The sequence below is a fragment of the Aedes albopictus genome, chromosome 2, assembly GCF_035046485.1.
Source record: "Aedes albopictus strain Foshan chromosome 2, AalbF5, whole genome shotgun sequence".
Lineage (NCBI taxonomy): Eukaryota > Metazoa > Arthropoda > Insecta > Diptera > Culicidae > Aedes > Aedes albopictus.
In genome coordinates this window covers 171,233,199-171,246,072 of record NC_085137.1, presented here as the reverse complement: position 1 = coordinate 171,246,072, position 12,874 = coordinate 171,233,199, and the positions used below count along the sequence as shown (strand labels likewise).

At 42.1% G+C, this 12,874-nt stretch overlaps 1 protein-coding gene across 2 annotated transcripts in view; it reads right to left on the bottom strand.

Annotated features, from left to right (window-relative positions):
• Positions 1-12,874, bottom strand: part of LOC109398650 (chorion transcription factor Cf2) — a 252,834-nt gene that overhangs the window by 100,799 nt on the left and 139,161 nt on the right. The window lies entirely within an intron of this gene.

The window sequence follows — 12,874 nt, the reverse complement described above, 5'->3', positions numbered from 1 at the left end:
CGCATTTGGATTTTCCCTACATGACGTAGGCACCACGCGTAGGCCTCTTCTCGCTCTCGTTGCATTATTGGAAGTGGTGCAATCAATTCGCGCGCGCGCGCGGATGAACGACGTTTGTGGATCGATTCGGTAATCGATCGCGATCGTCAGCGATGACGATCGATGGCTGTGGCGGTGGTGATGCAGCGCTGGTACTGTTGGGGCTGGCTGTGACGCCGGTTGTGGTAACTTACCTGAAAAGAAGAGAAAATTCCAACATTTAGTAAGGGTCTCAAAGCTTGAAATTGGGCGGTGGATATTGGGTGGGTTATTAGGCGGTCAAAACATCAGAAAGTTTTTGAGTCTCCAAATAAAGTAGCGAGCATTATAATGGATTTCGTATGGTTCAATCCCAGGCACGCCCCTTTCATTCTACTTTGTATCTTTCAACGGTGCCCTTTTCGGTATGTAACAACGTATGTATGTCAAATGTTCATAGCCTTCGCTGAAACCAGAAACAGGTAGAAATAGAAAAATCTGTTTCCCTTCCTTCCAACTTCACAGAATAGTGTCAATCTGTCATGCCCAAAGTTATGCAACCAGCGTACTACGCTGCATCCTCTTCAGCGTAAACAACATACATACAATCTATCATCTAACGCCTGGCATCCACACACCAAAGTGAACCCACTGTCACACAATCGTTTCCTAAGAACACTCAGACATCTCAGCATGTGCAGACGTAGTAGTATATACGGCCTGCCGTGAGCAAGCGGTTCCATCATCTGATTCTCCTACTTCCCTACAATGACCTGCGATCTGACGTAGCAGGCGTCATTCTCGCCTAACAATAGATGATCACTAACACTTACACGCTGAACATTCTTGTTAGTCGAAAGCAGTTATCTCATTGGTTCCTTGTGTGAGTGGTAGTTAATCTGACGATACTGTATTAGCATGATCGACTCAAGCTTCAACACGAGAAACGATTTTGTCGATTTTGACCAGCAGTTTTCTTTTTCCAGCCAAATGTACGACGATCCGACGAGAAAAGAGACTCCACTGAAAGAGGTATCGCGTATTATAGTTTTGACAAGTTTAGCTAATCAAATCTTGATGTGGCGGCGGCGGTCGGCAAGTTTCGCCACCTCGAATGATCTCTCGCGCTCGCTGTCTCTCGATTGTGCGAGGAATGAAGCAATGACGAGTGACGACCAATGACTAAGTCGAAGGCGACGCCACCGAAGTTGGAGAAGGTAGTGGCAACGGTGGTCGGCGGAGGTAACAACAGGTTGAATCGGTTGGGGGCCTGCTGAATGCTGATCGGTTGCTGCTTGGCCAAACACTACAGCGAATTGGGTCAAGATCTTGGCAGGGCCACAGCTAGCGTACCCACCCAACCACCGATTCGATTGCATCCTAAGCGTGTGCTGTGCGTACTGACTATCCGAGAGCCCGAGAGTAAGATCGATCGAAAATCCATGTTTACTAATAGCTTAGCAGGGGTTGCCTGGCCAATGGCCAGGGCTAGGAACAGCGGTAGTCCACACAGCACTACAGCCACACACTCCACTGGAGATTGGGAGGTGGCGTGTGGCTTTTTTGCCCCGATTCGCGGAGCTGCTGGGTGTATAGAAACAAAACAAAAACTTGGACAACAACATGAGAAAAAAAAAGAGTGCTGCGGGGGTTTGCGCGCAAAGTGGTTGTTAATTTGAGGTTAGTGTCGAGTCGTTTGATTGGAATTTGATCGAACACGAATGAGAGAGACGGACGGAATAACAAAGGTTTTCGGCTGTCCAGAAAAAGGTGGCGGCAGCGAAGGCGGTTCGATACGGTTGTATTTATCGCAGATTTATTTCGAGTAATGACAGTAATTTGGGGATTGTTTTGTGATTGAGGTCTTTTTGGGGTCCACTTAAGGCTTGAAAATCGGTGATTTTCGGTACAAAACATCTAGTATGGTATCTAATAGAGTCTGCCTGGAAGTTCAAGAAGGAATTTGGTGGCATGGCAACTAAAACTTCCTAAACCAGGACTAAATGTATGGAATACAGAATATGGCACAAGTAGAAGCATTCCAAAATTTCGTCAAAAACTTTAAGGCGCCGACAAACAAAATGTGGAATTTTGAACAAGATAAAGATACTGAAAAACAAAACAGTAACAGCTTTTGAAATGTGTTTTGTGGAGCCTCGTAGCCCTGCGGTTAGGGTCACCAAGCTTCTAATCGCACCATGCTATGGGGTTCGAGGGTTCGATTCCCGCTCCGGGCGATGAAACTTTTCGTGAGAAAAGTTTCTTCTCCGTATCCACTGGTGCATGATCCGTGTGTCCGTTGTCTAGTGTAAGTTTTGTTCAGTCTGTACAGCCGCTGGCTGAAGACGGTGTCCGTGTCTTTTTTTTTTTTTTGAAAAAATTAACAGGCAGACATCTGCTTGCAGAGCTATGAACTAGTGGTGTCCGGCCATTTAGCCGAATGCCGTTTGGCCGAATGTCGTTTGGTCGAACGCCGTTTGGCCGAATGCCATTTGGCCGGTTTACTGCTAGTGGGATATCTTCGATTTTATTGTCATCTCTTATGGATTGCTTTCAAAAGTGTTCTGGGATTTACTTTTCTAGTGGCAAGGTTATCTCTAGGAATAGCCCTTGGACTTGTCCCTGGTAGTTTCCGCTGGTTTCTTCAACAGTTTGTCTCGGGATTCCTACATAATGTTTTCCTGAGGTTTTTTTCATGAGATATCCTGCTGAAGCAACTGTAAAACTTTATACTGGAACCTCTCTTTAGATAGAATTCATTAAGGTAAATTTTATTAAGCGGGAGTAAGTTTTGAGTAAATGTATTTGGATCTACAAACAGAACTGGTGATCATCTGAGGCGCTATGAACAAAGATCATCCTCACACAGCCAAATATGTTCGATCAAGTAGTGAATTCAATGACTGTATAGGGTTTTCAAAAACTCCCTTGAGTATATGTCATCGAATCTACAAGCATAGCTTGTAATATCTCGTAGTATTACGAATAGGGCTGGTACTCATGAAGATTCGCGTGTATATATTTTACCAACTTTTCCTTGTAAATCCAAGGAAAACTCCTGAAAGTCACCTGAAACGCCCAGAAATGCCTCATAACCTATCCGAAATCCCCTTTCAGGACCTTGGAAACTTATCTTAAACTCTCCTGTAGTCCATGAAAACATACTTAAACATCCTGAAATTCACTGAAGCCAAATGAATCGCCTTGAATCTCACCCAAAAGTTCCCTTAAGGTCGCCCAAAATTATCTGAATGCTTTTAAATTTCTTGAAAGGCCTTGAAATCCTCTTGAAACTCTCACAGAAAACCTCTTTGGGACCTCCGTATACTTTCCTCCAAACCCTACTGAAGCTTACTGAAATCCCCTGAAACTTATCAAAACATCTTAAAATGTCTTGAAAAACACAATGAAGTACCTTAGAAGGCCCTCTGACATTCCCGTGGACTTGTCTCTACTCTACTCAAACCATCCAGAATCCCATTAAAACTTCTGAAATCCCCTGAAACGCATTGAAACCCCCTGATGCTCCCGTAGACTTCTCTTAAAGTTTACCGAAGCCTTCTTAAGTTCTCTGAAACCCTTAAAATCAAGTGAAATGCCATGAAATGTTGTTGTCCTGAGACTCCTGTAGATTTCTGTATACTTTACAAAGAGGAAGAACTATTCAGTACAAGTGTATATCAATTGCAGGCTTTGGATAGTAAAAGTTTTGCGAAGATCCAAGGAAGGGAAGGGCTAATAAATGAACGAAGTGGTCTTGAGGGGGAGCAATAAAGAGTCTCACAGGAGGATTGTAAATGGGTTGCAAAGAGATTTCAAAGAGTTCCGGAGGGATTAAAAGGAATTTCGGGAGTTTCATGGACATTTCAAGGGGGTCCATGGTTGCTTTAGAGGATTCAGGAGCTTCAAACGTGATTTAAAGAGGTAACATAAGGTTTCAAAGAGTTTCAAAGAGTTCCAAGGAGTATTAGAGAGTATCAAAAGCCCTCAGGGAGTTTCATTAGTTTACAGGAGAATTTGGGACATGTCAGAGGCGTTTCAGGGGGGTGTTGCAGAAGCTTAGGGGCGTTTTAGGTAGACTTAAGGTAGATTTAGGCATTCCAAGAGATTTCAAGAGGTTTTCAAGGTCATTTCCGGAAGCCTCTGGGGCTTTCGAGAGGGCTTCATGGGATATCATTCGTCCACAATAGATCAAAAAACTGGTCGCAGTGGAAAATGTACCCAACAGGAAAAAAAATGGGATATCAGGGGCGCTTTGAGTGGTCTCAGGAGAATGCAAGTGATCCAGGGGGCTTTCGAGAGAGGTGTAGTGAGATTAAAATGAGTTTCAGAGGGTTTCATGTTAAGCGGTTTAATAATCGTTTCAGAGGACTCAGGAGCTTCGAAAAGTTTCAGGGAATTTAAAGGAATCTTATGAGGTATTAGGGGATTTTGGATGGTTTCAGGGAGTTTCACAGGTTTTCAGGGGGATTTTTAGGAGTGTTGGAGGCGTTCCACATGTTTTCAGAGGCGTTTCAACGAGGCTCGGGGTCTTTCAGGAGTCTCCGGGGCGTTTCAGGGAGTGTAGGGACATTTCAAGAGATTTCAGGAGGTTCTCAAAGGCGCTACCGGAAAGTTCTGGGTCTTTGAGGGGATCTCAGAGGGTTTTAGGACTTTCAGGTGCGTATCAGGGAAGTTCAAGGGCGTTTCAAGCGATCTCAGGAGAATTGAGGGAGTCTCAGGGGTGTGTCTGGGGCTTCAGGTGGTTTCTAGTGTTTTTCTTCAGGGGGTCTCTGAGGATTTCAGGGCTCTCAAGAGTGTTCCAGGGCTGTTATAGGGAGTTTCAACTTAATCATCCCTGGAACTTATTAGAATCCGTTTGTGTAGGTTCTCCTGATACTCTTGGAAAACCTTTAGCTCCTTCATGTGTGTGAAGAACTAGCAACCGAGTTAGAATTCATGAACTTTCCAAACTTTAAAAAGATTTTACATTTGAAGCACTGATATAAGTTTCAAAATTCTTCACTATTTAGAGCCAAATTGTTTTGCTCTGCTTCCACAGCCTCGCTGCCCTCAAATATGTTGGTTATGCTCTGTTTCATCGCCGGGGTCATACATATGTGACCGCTCCGGTCCCTCCTGAAACCTCCTGAAACGTCTTTAAATGCCTTTATCAGGGTCGTGCAATTTTGAAAGGAAAACATGACGTAGGTACGACGACTGTAGCAAATCGTTTCCCATGCGAACGGACTGCTGTGATGCTTCATCTCTCACCCAGCAACACACTCGTTCGTTGCTGCTACAGAAACAAGTGTGTATGAAACATGGGATGATACACTTGGATTTTCGTTTCATTTATGAGTCATTGCAATACTTCAACATGCTAAAAACACTATTTAAACCACATTTTTAAATAGTGGTGCACGCCAATAGAATGATAATTATGTTTTATGAAAGAGGATAACAAATTCGATCACTTAAATCCAATTAACCGGCGCCCGTAACCATTGAGAGACTAGCGCGTACCAGTGAGACACTAATGCTCTGACGGGTGAAGCACAAGCAATGCGACCGGGTGGGAGACTACCGAGTGCTACGATGAGTGGAAAAGTTTTTTTTAACGACCGAGTCATTAGAAAAATGTATGAAACACTTGAAGTGACTCATTCAAATGTTGCATGAAAGTGTATCATTGAAACGAAATTGTACGCCCCTGGCCTTTATACTCTACAGAAGCTCCTGAATTCACTGAATCGCTTTGAAATCACATTGAAATAAACCAGAAGCTCTCATGAAAGCTCATAAGACCCCAAAAACCTCTCGGACCGCCTCAAAACTATTCTGATATCTTGAAACCTCCTGAAATGCCATGAAAACCCCCTGAAACGCATGGACCTCTAATGGAAGCCTCTGAAACCCCTAAGAAACCTCCGGGAACCCAGGTGAACCTTCCCTGAAACTGACATGGTATTACGTTATTACCTTGCATTTGTTTGACCTTTTACAACTCACCAAATACCCTGCAATCTATGCAATTCTTTGAGGAATTCAGAGAAGAACTCCGACAGATATTCCAGGAAGAACACTGGAAAGAATGAAGCAAATCTCTCAGAGAAACACCGAAAAAACGAAGCAGGAACTTTGGCAAAAATTTTGGAAAGACCTTCAAGAATAATCCCACAACAACCTCTGAAAAAAAAAATCAAAACTTATACATTTGATACAGGATGGTCATCGGGTTCTAAGGCACAAAAAATAAGAACTTTTTTATTTTGTTTACCACAGTACAACAACGACTATACCCTCTCAAACAGCGTATCTCAAAAATCAATAGCAAGCATGGGAAACACCCAAACAATAATTCTATTTCGCTCCCTCATTCTTACACAATCAGAAACGTTTTCGACTCTCCTTCAGTCAGGCTAATTCTTTCCACTTATAGTGTGTTTTCTGATCGCTGTTGCTAACTATCAGTCTCAGTTACTATTTTTCGGTGGAAAATGAATGACTGCGGTGACCGTTTTCAGTTCCTCGATGTGAGAACTGACAGAGTACGAGAGCTCCATTTATGAGCGACCCAACCAAATTTCATTCCCATTTATCCACACGCATACACACACGCGACTCGTGATGACATGCCACTCGTCTCAAGCTGTAGCTTGTGAGAGTGAGCGCCTAGAAGAGCGCCCTAGGCCCTACAGAAAATTATCGGTTCTCACCTTCAGCACGCAGCGTGTCAGTGTGAGTGTCCTGTTCATTTCTCTCCTTGTTGTCGACTGAAATATAACAGTAAAACGGAGAGTACCTGCTGCCAAAAAGTTGCAGCTCTGGTTTTGATTCTTCGTTGAGTCTTGAGTGAAAAAGGAACAACGGATAAATGAAGCAATAACGAAGTAATTGAACGATCTAAGTCAGTGGTCACCAAATTGCGGCCCGCGGGCCGCATGCGGCCCTCGACCAGGTTTTGTGTGGCCCGCAAGCTGATTTTGAAATGTATTAGGAAGTGGCCCACTCATAGATTCCATAATGAAAATCTGAAATTTCAATATATTTTAAAACTTTCATGAGAGTGAATATTAACTACTGATCATGGAGAGTTTTTCAAAAGAAATAAGATTTTTGAAAGTTTTACATACAGTAAAATACTAATTTTTCGAATTTTGTTTCAAAAACATTCGAAACTGTATGTTTCGCTTGAATAGAGTTTAGGATAAATTTTACAGATTCTCTTCCATGGATTTTGGAGTTGTGGCAGAACTTGTCAGTAGTAATTTGTTTAATTTCAAGAAAATAAAATTAAAATAATGACCATTTTGTTTTTTATCGGTTAAAACATTTCTTGTAATAGTTATAACTTAAAATTTCAACACTTCTACCAGGAGACTATTCAAAACCATTTTACAATTTTTGCCTGGGCAAGATTGGGTAAAATTCTCTCCATTCGCCTAGCAATACTTTTGGAAATTCTTCTTAAAATATATATTTTATATAGGCTACAAATACTTACACACATTGTTCAGAAAAACATGTTTGCAGGTTTTTCTTCATTGGCTCTCTAAGAAATTACACAAGATAAACTTAAAAAATCATCAAGGATTTCCACAATAGTATCTCCAGGCAGTTTATGTGAATTTCTTCCGAGAACCCTGAAATTCCTACAAATAATTCTGAAATTTCTCAAAATTCACGAAGTTTCAAAAAACCTCACAGTTCCAAAATTGTTTTTAATAAAGTATTCGATATACTTTTCAGAAAATCCCTAAGCTGCAGAAATGTTGTTTAGATCTTGTTCCTTGTACAATATTTTCAAAAAATCGACAAATGGACTTTGTGTTGAATCTTGAAAATAGTTGAAAATAAACTCTTCAACGACTTGCGGCCCGCATTCTATATTCAAAATTCAATTTTGGCCCGCAAAGACAGTTAGGCTGAGGATCACTGATCTAAGTCAACAACGAACGCACTCGGATTTGGGATGCTTATTTTGCGTTCATTCGGGAGAACTCGGTTTTGCGAATCGAATCACTGAGTGGTGCGAGTCGTCGATTGGGTTTTCCCATGCTTGAATTCAATAGTTTGCATCAGTCTCATATACCTACCTAGGTAGTAAATCTTGGAAGCTTGAGCCATGAAGACTACCTTCTCTCTCAGCAGTCTGTTGTCATTGGAAGTCGTATGGTGCCATCTAACCGCGTAGAAACATGTATTCCCATCTGCTGGTGGAAACTATAAATCAAACCTTGGTCCAAACCCACAGAATCGTAAATCTTTGTCAACTTATGACGTCAATAAAACGCTCTATTTGCATATCACGGCGACAAAAATATATACCTACAAATCGATCAATCCGATCCGAGCTCTGGCTGGGTGTGGCTTGGCGCTCTACTTTCGCCTGCCAAATCTACCCGAAAAAATACTCAAAAATCCCACTCGCCAGTCAGCACCCACCGCAACGATGATGATTTGACCCACGATCGTTGTCCATCAAACGATCGATTTTACAACAGGGACCAATAAAAATTCTTCCCGCGACATAAAACTCGACGTTTTATTGCATAACTCTTTGGCAACCTAACCTGTCCAGATGACTCACTTAAGACCTCAAATCATAAACATCGATAGATCATATCCATCCGTCCCGTCCGTCCAACGAACCAACGAAAAGGCTTATCCCCAGTGCGCGGTGGTAGGGATGGAAGCGGTGGCGCAGGGGTCTTTCACCTGGTCCATCGTCCCATAAAACCATACAAATAAATAATGTCTCTCCCACAACCGGTCCCTGCGCAAGGTTCCACACACTCACTAATCGTCCACCAGGTTCCATTTGTTGTTGTGATGGTCAACGTCGCCGCCGAAGTCCAAGCCCATGGCTTCTAATCGTAAAAATCCCCTTCGACGACGACTGGGACCCCTAGTCTGATATGTGCGAGCTGAGTGCGCCCCCGGGATGACAAACATTCACCTGCTGGCTCTCCAGCTCTGTCTATCGGAGCTGGTATCGTTGAATGTCTACCTAACGGAAACAATAGATTAATCAAGCCTTCAGCAATAGCTGGTCTAAGAAACTTAGACGACGATAGAGCGATCGCAGGCCGCTATGTTAGTGACCCTAGAAACGCACATAAATTAAACATCCATGTAATTAATAAGCGAATAGTCGTCGGCTCGGCGGACGGAGACACGCACGCAGAGCGACAAAGACAAAGCCGGAGATGAAGGGAGAACATATCCGCCGAGCGGCCGCGCCGCGGCTGAATCTTCGAGTGATTATCCAAAACATAAATTTTTATTAAAACGCAATAAATATGCTAATCCGAGTATCGTAGTCGGTCGGCGACGCTCGGTTCGCGTTCGGCTCTCAATAGGAATGAGAGCGAGAGCACCCGCAACCGCGTGCGAAGCGCGCGCGGTGAGAAGAAGAGGAGAATCAAAGAGAGCGAGCATAAAACAACACGCGAAACAAAACGAAACAACAATAAACAGCGCACCCGCGCGTCGTCGTCGCGCCCCTACACTGCTTGGGGCGGTAAAGCGTGATCGTGCCGAAGATCAGGACCTCTGTCGAACCAATCGGGCGAAGGGCTGCAAGAGGAAGACGACGCGACGGACGGAGAACAACAGGTAGGTTCGTCGGTCGCCGGTGCGCATCGCTTGTTGTAGTCGATAAACATCGCCGTGGAGAACGCAACAAGGGAGCAGAAGCCCTAAAAAGTCTCGTCCCATGATCGTATCGTTCAGGCGGCTGCGCTTGCGATCATACACCCACACACCTTGACCTGCTCTTGGTACAATCTCGGAACCGCGCGATCGGATGAGAACTTCGTGCGATCGTCCAAGCGACCGAGATTGCTTAACCCTTTATAAGGCAGTGGCAACTATATTGCCACCTTCTATTTGTATTGTTTTCTGTTTTATAACGATTTATTTCGAACTTTTTTTTTGGTTTACGTGAAATTGGGATTAGTAACAACGCCTGGATTTTTTTAGGTACTAAACAAAGCTTTTACAACAATTTGGGAGACATATGTAGTTTAAAAAATGGCTAAATTTGACCGCGTGAAGAAAATTAGCTCAAACTTATTGTAAAATTATAGATTTGGTAAATATTTTAAGAAATAATCAAATTATGGGTTGACATGAGCTGAACTACGCAGTTTATATTATGGGTCAGCCCTAATTCACTCTAAAATCTTTTTCCCTAATTTTTGTCGAAGTCAAAAGAAGAAAAGTACCCTAAACGGGCAGTGGCAAGAATATTGCCACCAGCGCTGGTGGCCTAAACGGGCAGTGGCAACTATATTGCCACCTCAAAAGCTCGCTTTTGGGGTTAACGGGCAGTGGCAACTATATTGCCACCAGCGTTTTTGGGCTGAACGGGCAGTGGCAACTATATTGCCACCTAGATTTTTGAGAGTTTCTTTCAAACAAAAATTGTTTTGTACATGTAATCATGTATATAATCATTTCCATAGTAGTATGCGTTGATAACTCTTCTAGTTTTCTCGGCCTTATAAAGGGTTAAAAAGGGTACTTATTTTGAAGCCTGGGAGTTAATCAGCGCAACAACGAAGTACTAAAATACGTGTACACACACGTGCACGGACACGGACGCAGCGCGTTAGGATCCAATCATAGATCGAAACAGGTTCACCCCGCTGCTGGCCTTCAGTGCGGGTGGATGACAAGGGGAAACCCGAAAAAATCCACCACAAGTTTATAGTTATCTCCTCCATTCGTCCCGAGCAGCGCGGCAGCGCTATAAAGCCAGCCTGCCGTAAAACGATGAGAATCTCCAGCAAAACCTAGTCAGGCGATGCGATGAGTGGAGAAGAAAAACCTAAAATCAACAAAACGTCTATCTTCACAATCACGCGGGTTTTTGTGTAGTGCTTGGGGTGCTTGCTGCTCGAGGATCGAGGAAGAGCCGGATTCACCAAGAAGAAAAAACAGAAGAAGAAGAAGGTAAGGGTCTCAACATTAAAGCATTTAAATTTTATCGAATAATAATATATCAATTTTTCGGTGTAGACCAGTCAGTGAGGTCGGCTGCGGTTTCATCCACTTGCCTCGGCGGTGCTTCGGCTGTTGTTGGCAGTTGGATTGGATTGAACTCCTCTACGCGTAGATAATCGAGACCGAGAAGGAGGGATGTTTTGGGGTTGTCTTTCTTGTTTGGCTGGGTAGTGAAAGGCTGTCATTTCACTTGAAAAGTGGTGAACGTTGCTGCTTCAGAGTTTTTACATCCATACTCTAGTATCCGCTTCAGATTGTAAGTTTTTGCGGGATCATTGGAAAAACATCCTGGCAACACTGTCCTGTGCACAGTTCACATTATGCTACGTCAAGTCAACTGTGAGTTCAACAGTGACAACCAGAGTATCACTTACAGTGACGCAAAACATGTTGACAACAATCAACTCAGTTGTCAATAAACAAGATGGCCACTTGCACAATTCGTCCAGTCGGTGTCGTAGATTTCATTTTATTTGTATATTTTTTAAAAATAAAACTACATTATTTGAGCATGTTCGTTTGTAAGTTGTATGTATTGTGTTTTGCGCAACAGTTAACTACTGGTTTCAGCTTTTAGCTTCCAGATTTTTTTTTAATTTCCAGCCTCTGGATTCTAATTTGATTCTTCAAATTTAGGGATAAAGATACTTCGGCTCCCAAGTAACAATTATACTTTTGTGGCAATCCTGAAGTAATTTCTAAGATAGAATAATAAAACTTAGTAATAAAGCTCTTTGTTCTGCAAATCTGAGATAAAATAGGCATAAAATATCCATAAGACGAATCTGGCCCACTCTTCAGGAGATCTCCAAGGCTGCTTTTGAAGACTGCTTTGAAACTAGTTGAATTTATGTATTTGCACTGATGATTGATTATAAGAACTTCATAAAACTTTAACAAGAATAGCTTGAGGCATGTTGATCTTTTAGCTGTCTTTCCCAAAAGTGCTAAAAGTGCATAATAAATTAAATCTTTTATCTAAGCATTATGCAGATGCGATCCAGTTTTGTTTAATGGATGAAATGTAAATTGAACTGCGAATTAATTTTAATCAAGTTGAAATGGCTAAAATATTTAAATTGCCTGACAAATCATTGGTGACAGCGAATCACAATTTTCCGTGCCATATCCACTTTTTCGTTGATATGCCACCGAAAACATACAAAAATAACAAAGCGCCTCAAAAATAATATCAATCATTAGTATACGAAGACATGAATTTCCTGTAAAAACAAAAGGCTACGCCACTTTTTCAATTCTATCTAAACATGGCTGCCGTTCCAAGCGAACAAAACTCATGCAGCCGCCATCAATTGTTATTACCTTTAATCCAAACCACCTCAAAGCAATGATGGAACCAAGTTGCCTTGCATGAAATCTACAGCATTTATTGAAGAATGTTTTTACTGGTGATGATCTTAAGGCAGATTTGTTCGTCTTCAATGAAACTTATTCGTTTTATTCAAGAGTAACAGTTTTTGACAATTGTTTGTTTACCTTTTTGGAGCTGGAAAGTAGTTTCTGTATATTTCGCGTTAGTATAGTTATTATAGTTGCATAGTTTTGTGTATTTTTGCGTTAAATAATTAAGTTCAACTTACTAAAATTACACTATTTAGCATGAGCATGAGAAAAGTCACAGTAAGTATCCATTTAATTTTCGATTCGTATAGTTGTGGCCTGTGTGAGTAACTGGTTGAAGGCTGGACTACAGCAGCCAGGTACTCGCGTTTTTGATTGGCTGTAAAATCATTATTTCGTTGATATGGTTACTTTTAAGAACCAGAATGACTAAATTATCAGTGAGCAAAAATGTTCTAATATTTATATTTGCATGAGAACGCGATTTTTCAACCAATTTGTT